This window comes from Microtus ochrogaster, chromosome 1 (assembly GCF_000317375.1).
Source record: "Microtus ochrogaster isolate Prairie Vole_2 chromosome 1, MicOch1.0, whole genome shotgun sequence".
In the NCBI taxonomy this organism is placed as follows: domain Eukaryota; kingdom Metazoa; phylum Chordata; class Mammalia; order Rodentia; family Cricetidae; genus Microtus; species Microtus ochrogaster.
In genome coordinates, this window is record NC_022009.1 from 112,093,569 (window position 1) to 112,103,725 (window position 10,157).

The following is a 10,157-nucleotide window of genomic DNA, read 5'->3' on the forward strand; positions in this document are numbered from 1 at the left end:
GGCTTTCATATACCAGCAAGCACAGCTCGGAAGAGCTTGAGAGGGACTGACAGGGAGGAGGAAGACAGGCACAGAGGCCTCGGGAATCCAGGAGAGCATCTCAACAAGCCATTGCGACCCCGTTCCAGGACTGGGTTCTGGGAAAGACTCCCGACCAATCCTTTGACTCCAGTTCGAGGGGGTTACACCATCTCCCGTCCTCCAGGGCACTTCATGCACGCAAAACACCCCCACAGAGAATAATATAATTATCTAAATTAATTTAAAATTAAAAAAAAATAAATCAAGAACCATCCCAGATTGGTGTTTGCTGTATCCACTTCAGAGTTGTTTGACATTTTATGTATTCCCTAAGGAAATGAGCAATACCTTTTCTCATCTACAAGGAAACTCTGGTTTTATTTTTCTTGTAGGCTTGTGCATCCCCGCCACCTTCTCAAAAAGAAACTGCACGCAAGTATCTGTGTGGTAAGATAGCTTCTCATAGTGTCTAGACTCCAGCATGGACTGTGCTTCTTGCTGGTGTTCCTGTCTCCTTGATGTGTGCTTAGCTGAGAGAGGGGGAAAGAAGGTGAGGAAGGGGAGGGGGGGACCGGGAAGAGGAGGAGGAGGGTGGGAGGGACAGACAGCTAGACAGACACTCACCCACAAATACACACGCACGTGCATGTACACACACACACGGATGTGCACACACACACGCACGCATACACACAGGAGTGCAGACTTATTGTTCGTGGTACAGTCAGCCAGGCAGCACCCTGGGTGTTGCTCCTAGAGGGGCAGAAAACTGCTTCCCCACGGTCAGATCATTTTAGGCCGGTGTTCTGTTTGTTTTCTTGCCTTTTCTTCTTAGCAAATTTGCATTTCCTGATCACTCAGTTTGTGCAGCACGTATTTCTCCCTCACCCTCAGAACAGTGGATTGCCTTTTGTGCTCAGTTCCTGAGGGAGGGGACTGAGCAGATCTCCCACCTGCGTGGGGTCAGAGAAAGCCTGAACAAAGACGTGCTTGGCCACGGAGGAGTCAGGGAGAGGGGTCAGAGCCCGAGTCTAGAACACAATCCCGACAGGTAGAGGGTAGAGCTAAACTGTGGGGCCCCTGAGCCTCCTGCTTCCCAGAGGGTATGAAAGGGCGGAGCAGGGAGACTTTATAAAAAGTACTGTTGGCCTCCTGGGGTTTCCACCTTGTCTGCTCACAGTACCCAGCTTATCTGAGGCTCTGAGGGCGGAGTCTCCCAGGAGGAGCCAGGATTCCGGTGGGCTCCACCTCTGTCACTCTGTGACCTCATCTGATACTGACCCTCCCAAGGTAACCCTCCCCTTCCCTGGCCCTCGGAGTGGGGCAATAACTCCCGCCCCACCCGCCAGTTTCCTGAGCCTGCTGTGAAAAGCAAACCCACACCGTGAGGCAACTCGGTGAGCAGCCAAAGCCCTTGGTGAGTCACAGACAGAGTCTCCTATCTTTCCCCAGAGTTTACCGGCCATCCTCGGCCCAACTACCAGGAAGCATCTGATGACCTCGTGCTGGCCCCTAGTGGCCAAACTGCACCCAATTTATTTCTGTTGAATTTTGATCAAAGTCAATAAGACAATGTAAATCCGTTTGTGGAAAAGGGGTAATAACAAATAATAAAAATAATAACACAGCAATGGGCCCAACACAAGATGCAGTCATAAAGCATTATATGTAATGCTTCTGCCCCTGGGTTAAACCTCGGGGAACCTGTCTGACATCTGGCCGTGTCCACTTGCCAAGGCTACCCCAGGACCGTCCCTAGACAAGACGAAGGCGCGGGTGAGGAATCAAAGTATATGTAGCTGTTCTTCCTCAACTCTTTCAAATCTTTTTAAGTCACTCAAGAATACAAAACTCGGGCTGGAGAGATGGCTCAGTGGTTAAGAGCATTGCCTGCTCTTCCAAAGGTCCTGAGTTCAATTCCAGCAACCACATGGTGGCTCACAACCATCTGTAATGAGGTCTGGTGCCCTCTTCTGGCCTGCAGGATTACATACAGACAGAATATTGTACATATAATAAATAAATATTTAAAAAAAAAAGAATACAAAACTCTTGGTGTGAAGCCTTTTCTTTGCTGCTACTGAGACACCTCCTCTCTGGAGAGTTTTCTTGTAGATCAGAACTGTGTAGCCGCTGGCCGCCGCGCTCTCTGAGAACGTCCTCACACGTGAGCTCATTGACTGACTGACTGCTCACAGCCTGGAGGTAGGACTGTCCCTGTGTAAACCTGGCCAGTCACACGCTGGGGAGAAAAAGATGACAGTGCCAACCAGGAACTTTAACCCCACATTGCCTCCCTCCTCTTGCTGTGTCAGGATGAGTACAGGCTGCAGGGTGGGGAGGAAAACACACAAAAGAAATAACATTCTGTTCCTTCATACCTGTGGAAGAAATAACCTGGCCAACAGTTACCCTCCAGTCTCCGTGAACGGAAAGGAAAACTCACGCCCTCTGACCTGCTCAGCTGCTTTCCTTCCCTTCTCCTCTGTGATAGATTTACAGGGATCAAGCTCTCCTCCCACCCTCCCCTCCACTTCCCTCTGTGCCTTCCTTTCCCCTTTCCTTCCTCTTCCTCCTCTCATTTTTTCCTTAGTTTGTTTTTTTTTTGGGGGGGGGGTGAGAGAAAAAAAGTCTCATTTTGTAGTTCATGTGGGCTTTGGCCTGGCCATCCTCCTGCCTCAGCCTCAAGGGGACTGGGATCACAAGCATGCACCACCATGCCTGGGACAATCGCCTCATTATTCTACTTGTCGTTCGGCTGATTCCCAGATTTGAGTGGTTTCCTGCACTAATGACTTCTATGGACCATGTCCATGTCCTTGCAGCCCTAGGTCCCCTGTCCTGAGTAGACAAGATCATGGGCGTCTAGATACCCATCACAGATCCCGGGAGGATTCTGTTAACCTGATGCCAAGTATTTGGGTGGCTTTCATATACCAGCAAGCACAGCTCGGAAGAACTTGAGAGGGACTGACAGGGAGGAGGAAGACAGGCACAGAGGCCTCGGGAATCCAGGAGACCATCTCAACAAGCCATTGCGACCCCGTTCCAGGACTGGGTTCTGGGAAAGACTCCCGACCAATCCTTTGACATTTCAGCACAACGTTATCTACAAAGTTCACATTCAAGGACTGTGTGATCAAGAAAAGACAAACAATTGCCAGTTCATAGTTGCCCTGGGGTGCATGTGGACGATGGGCTACGTGAGCTGTACAGCCCTGATTCATGACAATTCCGGTAAGCACCCAGAAAGCCTTCTTCCAGGTCCTGCCTCTGTGAGAGGTGTTTAGTGAGCTCACGGTTGGGTTCTTACTCAGTCCAGGAAAGTGCCGTTTCGCAAACATCTGTGCTCCTGGCACTGGCATTTTCGCTCGAGGTTTCACAACCCTAAGGAAAACCTTGCAAGGTAAGGATGATCTGCCCTGCTGCAGGTGTTAGTACGTCGAGTTCAGAGAGGTCAAGAGACTTGCACAAGATCGCAAGGCTAAGGAGGAAAAGTGTCGATTCATACCTGCTGTGAGCTCCAGAAAAATGCTCCACCCTGGAAAGGACAGTGTGTCTGACCATGGACAATTCTGAACACTTCTGCTCTGGGGTGTGAAGGAAGGCCCTGATAGCATCTTAGGTGAGCACAAGTCAGGTTTTCAGAGATGAGATTTGCGAATCAAGCCATCAGATAACTTAGCTATGCATAGGTGTGACTGTGCCCAGATTTGCCCTTTCTCCCAGTTTCTCCTTCCCTTCCCTTCCCTTCCTGTAGACAAAGGCCAAATCATAACTGTGTCATACCTGTGTCTGTGTCTGTCTATCACAGATGTGTGAGCAGCTGTGGACTAACTTACCAAGAGAAGAATGGAGGAAGCCCAGGCTTTGGGGCTAGGTGGGTTTGGGTTTCAATTCCACCTCTGCCAGGCTGGAGAGATGGCTCAGCAGTTAAGAATCTCACTAGCTGCTCTTCAGGAAGATCTTCAGATCTTCCAGGGGACTGAGGTTTCATTCCCAGAGCCCACATTGTGACACAGAACCTTCTTGAGCTCCAGTTCCCAGGAATCTGAAGCCCTCGCCTGTCCTCCATGGGGACCGCAACGCATCAATGCATGCACTGTACAGACACAGGCTGGCCAAACACCCACACACATAAAATAAAACCTTTTAAATGAGCCCAGTGAGCCTTTAAACACTAAGGCATAAATTCCCCTTGTGCTTTAACTTCAGGGGGAAAAGAAACTACCCAAATTGTAGGATAGGGATGGGATACAAGGAGAAGTCGAGAGGCTGTGGCAGCTGCTTGCTCTATGTCCTGTTTACAGCCTCTGCAGAACATTCAGGCCCAGGGCTGGTAGCTGGCAGTCCTAGATCAAGAGACACAATTTCAGAGGCCCCAATAGGCTCAGGGAACTCCCCAAGTTCTTTCCCGTGCAGGGCTTTAAGGCGCTGGCCACGAGTAAGAGATAACCATCCCTAAGAAGTGATTTAGGGAATGGGTGGGCAATGGCGGAGGTCTTGCCATGGAAGCAGGAAGATTCCTGTCCGTACACAGGGCCCTTAGTTAAGCCTCTTATAGACTAGCCAACCGGGTAACAGTGTAACTCTATCCAGGGCAACAGAGTCGTCCTTAGCTGCTGCTCCTCTTCTCCTCCTCCTCCGGCTGTTAGAGGATCTTTTATTGACATCATTTCTCTCGTACTTTGCGAACTGGTTTTTCCACTTGTTGATGTGAACTATGACATCATGAGGGTGGCGACCACCGACATTACAGCACATGGATTGTGCTGTGCCCAGGAAGTTCTCTAGCTAAGGACCAATCAGTGCTGCACAGGTCCAGCAATGTTGATAATCTCATCAAAAGTGGCATTCCCACTGGGTTTAATCACTGTCTGTTTCTTGGGGGTATTGATGATGGGGAAGGAGGAAGGAGGAACCACTCAGCCTGGGTCCTTTCTGCTCTGAATCATCAGCTTCATATAATTCTCAGATCATTCCAATCAGCAATTATCCTGGCATCATCAACCTTTAGCGGAGCTACCCCTGGGAGCCTGACCTTGGGAGTCCGAGCAGATGGGGTGCCAACCTACCCATCGGTGCATCCCGGAGAGCAGGCTGGGGTCTCGCTGAGGTTGAACCTGGGTGGAGCAATAGCGACAGCTGAAGTCTGACGACCCCTGATTCAAGACAACTGAGGGGAACCACACTTTGGCCACCTCCAGTCTTAACAGTGGCCTGACACTACTCCGGCGCTTAAGAACAGAAATCTCTTTCCAGGTCTAAGGGAGTGGGATTGACTGAGACCAGACCTCTAGAACTTCTGGCACAAAGCAAGAACTCATGTCCATCCCCAGCCCTCACCCCTTCTGAGGAGACAGCCACCCCTTGCCTCGCTCCACAAAGGTCTTCTTTGCATGTGTGGGCAGAGGACTTAAATCAGTGAATGGTCTTTATATATATGGAGGTAGTCTGAAGGCCTGGGAGCCCATATGACCATATGAAGACAGGACTAAGCTGTTAGAGTAGTCCTCTGTGTCTGTCTCTGTCTCTGTCTCTGTCTCTCTCTCGTGTGTGTGTGTGTGTGTGTGTCTGTGTGCAGGAGTGGGAGGCCTGTTGGGGCTTAATGTAGAGAAATAGGATTGTTCTGTTCTAGGCCTAAGATAGTTCAGGCCCACATCCAAGCAGTGACTGTCCCACCCCTGCCCTGGCCAAGTCAACCACTACCAAGTGGAAAGAATTTCTTGGAACCTAGGGAAAAAGTTTTGGGAAAGTCACACACAGAGAGCCCAGGCCTCTTGGTGGAAGGTCCCCAAAGCATATTGGTACCACTCGGCCTTGATCCGGCATTACCAACTCAAGCAATATGGCGATGGTGACTTGGGTATATTCGTTTCTGTTTACCTAGATCACATGAACCAAGGCTGAGTATAGCTAGGCCAAAACAAGCAGACCTTGACCTGGCAACACACCAAAGCATTGGTTTCACCACGTTCCCTTCTAATGTCCCTCAGCAGGATTGACAGTCTCCACTGGGGTGGCGTCTGAAGGCTGAAATGACCCCTCTACACTCACTTTAACTTTAACCATTTGTTTACAGGCACGGCTTAGAGCCCACTCAGAGCGAAACAGGTGGGGTTTTCCCCCCACAAAGTAGAGCTGCTAAATGTCCCTTGCTCAAAGTTGGAGGAGGGTTGTTTAAAGTCCCCACCCACTGCATCCAATTGGCTCTGCCTTTCCTGGGTAGGGTTACAGCCCCTGACCCCAGGAGCAATTAATCTGGTGTCCTTGTTGTTTCTTCCCTGAAACCAGCTAAGCCGGCCTTTCTTGCTCGGAGATTTGCTGAGAACTCCCAGCAAGACCCCGCTTCAATCACTGGCGTTTCAAAAGGGCTCTTGCAGTGGCAAAAGGGTTTCTTTGCTCTGCCCACATTTCCTTCAGCCATGAATATTTATGAAGTGCCCACACAGAACCCAGATAGGAGGGAAGGTCTTCTTTCTGTGTGTGTGTGTGTGGGGGGGTGGTGTTCCACACCGCTCCCCCGAAACAAAACATTTTTTTTTCAAATTAGAGAGCATTAGTTTGTTGTCAGTATTCCTTCTGTTGCCGCGATTTTCAGATACGGATAGCCTTCTCCGGCTCTCAAATGACTTTCTTCACTGCCCTGAAATACTTGCTGTAAATGTGAACTCGACAGACAAGGTTTCATTTTGTTCTGACCCATTTTCTCCCCTTTCCTCCACCCGAGGACGAGGAGTCACCGGGGACCTCCAACCGTGACAGTTGTCAACGGCGGTGCGGTGCTGACACCTGGCGGTGAGAGAGCAGCAGGCAGTCCCCCATGGTCCCACCGTGGTGGCAACAGGGCTGCTGGGGTTCCACGTGGTCCCGGGGGCCCAGGCACTAAATGTCATATGATGTGTTCTCTGGCGTGAAAACGCTTCAGGCCGCATACTTGACTTTCACCTCGGGGTTTGGGACACTGTGGGTCAGATTGCTTTAACAAAGGAAGGCATTCTCCAGGAGATTGTTGTTGTCCCTTTCGAGAAAATTCTAGCTGCAGCAGGAGCTCCCCAGTGAGGTTTACTTCACCCTAGTATTTCCACAACTAGCCCGCTGCCTAACATGTACACGCTACGTTAACACCGGAGCTGGCATCAATCTTTCTCCTCTTCCACAGGCCACGGATGAGAACTTGTTTGGAGTCTCTGGTTAAGAGAAGGGCTACAAAGAGGAATGGAATTCATCTCTGGTCGGAGTTTAATTGGACAATCCGGTCAGGCACAAGAAATGATACTAGCCCACACAGAACAATGAGTCTGGAATACTCACAGAATAATGCTGCCTGCCGGTGTGTGAAAAAGAGGAGCAGGCACTCCACCTAGCACGCGCTGTCCGCGGCAGCTTTTCTCACTGCTGGGTAGGAGTGAAGCTGTGTCTTCAAGGAAGCGAGGACAGGACAGAGATCCCCCTCCTGTGTGCTGGTGTCTTTCTGCACATCGCTAACCCCACAACCATAGAAGGGAAGCGTTATCCTAGATAATCCACAGGTGAAGAAACTTGGGCTCAGAAAGGTTCAGTAACTGTGCCATGCAGCCACCAAGCAGGAGCAGTCGACTTCCTGATGAAGACAAGCCTAATCTAGAACCCATGCCCCCACGACTCCCCTAGCCCTTCCTTTGGAAGCCATTGCACCCTGCCAGGTAGTTCTGACCTTCACTTGAGAAGTTCCCAAAGCAAGCAGACATCGATTTCAGGAAGCAGTGGCTAAGCAGGGGAAACTGGTACCCTCCCATCTCTAAGCCCCACAATGGATGGGCTATCTGACCTGAACACCTAGAGGACAGGCTGGGCTCAAGGACAGGCATCTATATGGCTATGCTGTCCAGTTATACTCAGTTGGTGAACAGCACCTACTACCGAGCTCCAAAAGGCCTCTGATGGTTTCAGACTCATTATAAAGAGGCCAGCAAACCCAGACGTGGAAATGGTAAAACAGCTTAAAACAGCACTCTGATAAAGCCAGCAGTGTAGTGGCTAAGTATCCGGACTCTGCAACAAGTTGGGTTTTAAAAAAATACTTGCTTTTAAAAATTATGTGTTTATGGTGTGTGGATATGAACACAGGAGCCCCCAGAGAACATCAGAGGCCCCGGGGCTGGAGAAGACCCAAGTTCGGTTCCTGGAAATGATGTTGGTGGCTCACACACTTGGGTTTGATCGTGGCTGTCACTGTGTCATATCACGGTCTCATAGGTTTCTCCCTCACAATAGAGACTTGGAAAGATGCACAAAAAGGGCTGGAGATGAAACTCGCTGGCAGGGTGCTTGTTTGACGTGCATAAGGCCAGCAATGCAGTAAGTAAATAATACAATAAGGAGGGAGGGGTAACACGTTATGTGTGAAACAATGTCGTCAGGCACTTACTGCTTATATTAAAAGGGTTATAGAGGTAAATATCATACGCTAGAAGAATTCAGCAAGGGATGAAGTAGGCAAGACCAAAGATACTTGCAATTCCTTGGAAACAATTCCTTGCTGTATTCAGAAGAAGGCCTGTGGATCAGCCGGTGTGACACTTGGAGACTGTCTGGTACACTTCGCTTAACAGTGGTGTCTAGCGGCAAATGCTGTGTAGGAAAAGAGGATTGCCCATATGGGAGCTGACGATGTTCAGTAAGGATTGTCCCGGAAAGAGGACAAGTCTGGAAACGGTAGCCAAGTCCTGTACATTTGGAGTGGATTGATTCATCATGACCTTTAAGTCATTTCATCTTTTTCCTGGGAGCAACACTGATGCTCCCAGGAGATCTAGTTACACACACTAGAGAAACACGGATGGCATTCATCTTTAAGTCCTACAGGTGAAACAGGGTTTTAAGGTGACCGTCTTAACTTGGGTGTTGTGATGGATGCATGCTCTTTAGCACTGGGAGGCAGAGGCAGGAGTAATTTCACAAATTTAACTGGATTCAGGGCTACATTAAAAATACTATCAGTAGCTATGGGTCAGCACGGGGCTCCTGGTGATTGTGGCTTCCTGTCTGGTGTGGGAAGACATTTGACTCCTTTGACATTTTGCACAATGACTGAAGATGAACGTCCACTCTCAATCAGAGCATGAGTGAAGCTCCAACCAGACTCTGGGCAAAGTGTTGCTTACAAGGACTCCAGGGAAGCAGATTCAGAAAAGTCGTCTTTGAAATTCAAGGAAGAAAGAATGGTTGCGAGGTTTCTGGAATATCCAAATCAGGTCTACAAGCAGAAAAAGCTCATTTGAGAAAAGAACTTGCTGCAGATGTGTGTGGAGGTAGATGGCCAAAAGCAAGAATCAGAAATGCCGACAGCAAATATACAGGATCTTAAGGAAGAATATTTTAGGGGGGGAAAACGTCATTTCCGCTGCTAACAAAGAGATGAAGAGAGGTTGAACTGGTTGTAGAAACTTGTATAAAGACAGACTTGGAATAGAAAGTAGAATTCACTGTGATAAATTTCAGTTTACAGTTACTACTGACCCCTCAGCATTATGATAGCCCATGTATGTTTTCCCTGAGCTTCAACGAAATGGGAGAATATGAAGTTGGATAGTACTTATCTTGAGTGCCTAGCAGAACCTCAAGAGTAGGAAGAAGAGCAAAGATTCAGCCTTTCTTACCCCATGTTCAGAAAACTGCTAACGGCTACAGGTTATGATTAATGTGTAAATAGTATTTGAAGTGGTTTTCTTTATTAGGTTTATTCTAAAGATGTCTCATCTCCTGCCTGTCTGTAGTTTAGTTCTTCAGTGTTTTTATGATGTGAAGGAAGACAGAATAATCATCCTAAAACATGTATCTTTTTAAATACATATATATGTTTGAGACAGGGTTTCTCTGTGTAGCCCTGGCTGTCCTGGAACTCACTCCGTAGCTTTCCTGGAACTCACTCTGTAGACCAGGTTGGCCTCAGACTCACAGAGATCTGCCTGCCTCTGCCTCCTGAGTGCTGGGATTAAAGGCTTACACTACCACCCTGTTACATAAATATTGTTAAGCTGAAGGCAGCTGTGAGTAGCAGTCAAAAGAACTTTAAAAATCAAGACATAAGTTGGACTTGGTCAGTGGTACACACTTTTAATCCCAGCACTCAGGAGGCAGAGGCAGATGGATCT

General features: G+C 48.8%; 1 pseudogene; it reads left to right on the top strand.

The window, feature by feature from the left end:
- The first annotated feature begins 8,660 nt into the window (after positions 1-8,660).
- Positions 8,661-9,632, top strand: LOC113456051 (annotated as a pseudogene).
- The last annotated feature ends 525 nt before the right edge of the window (positions 9,633-10,157 follow it).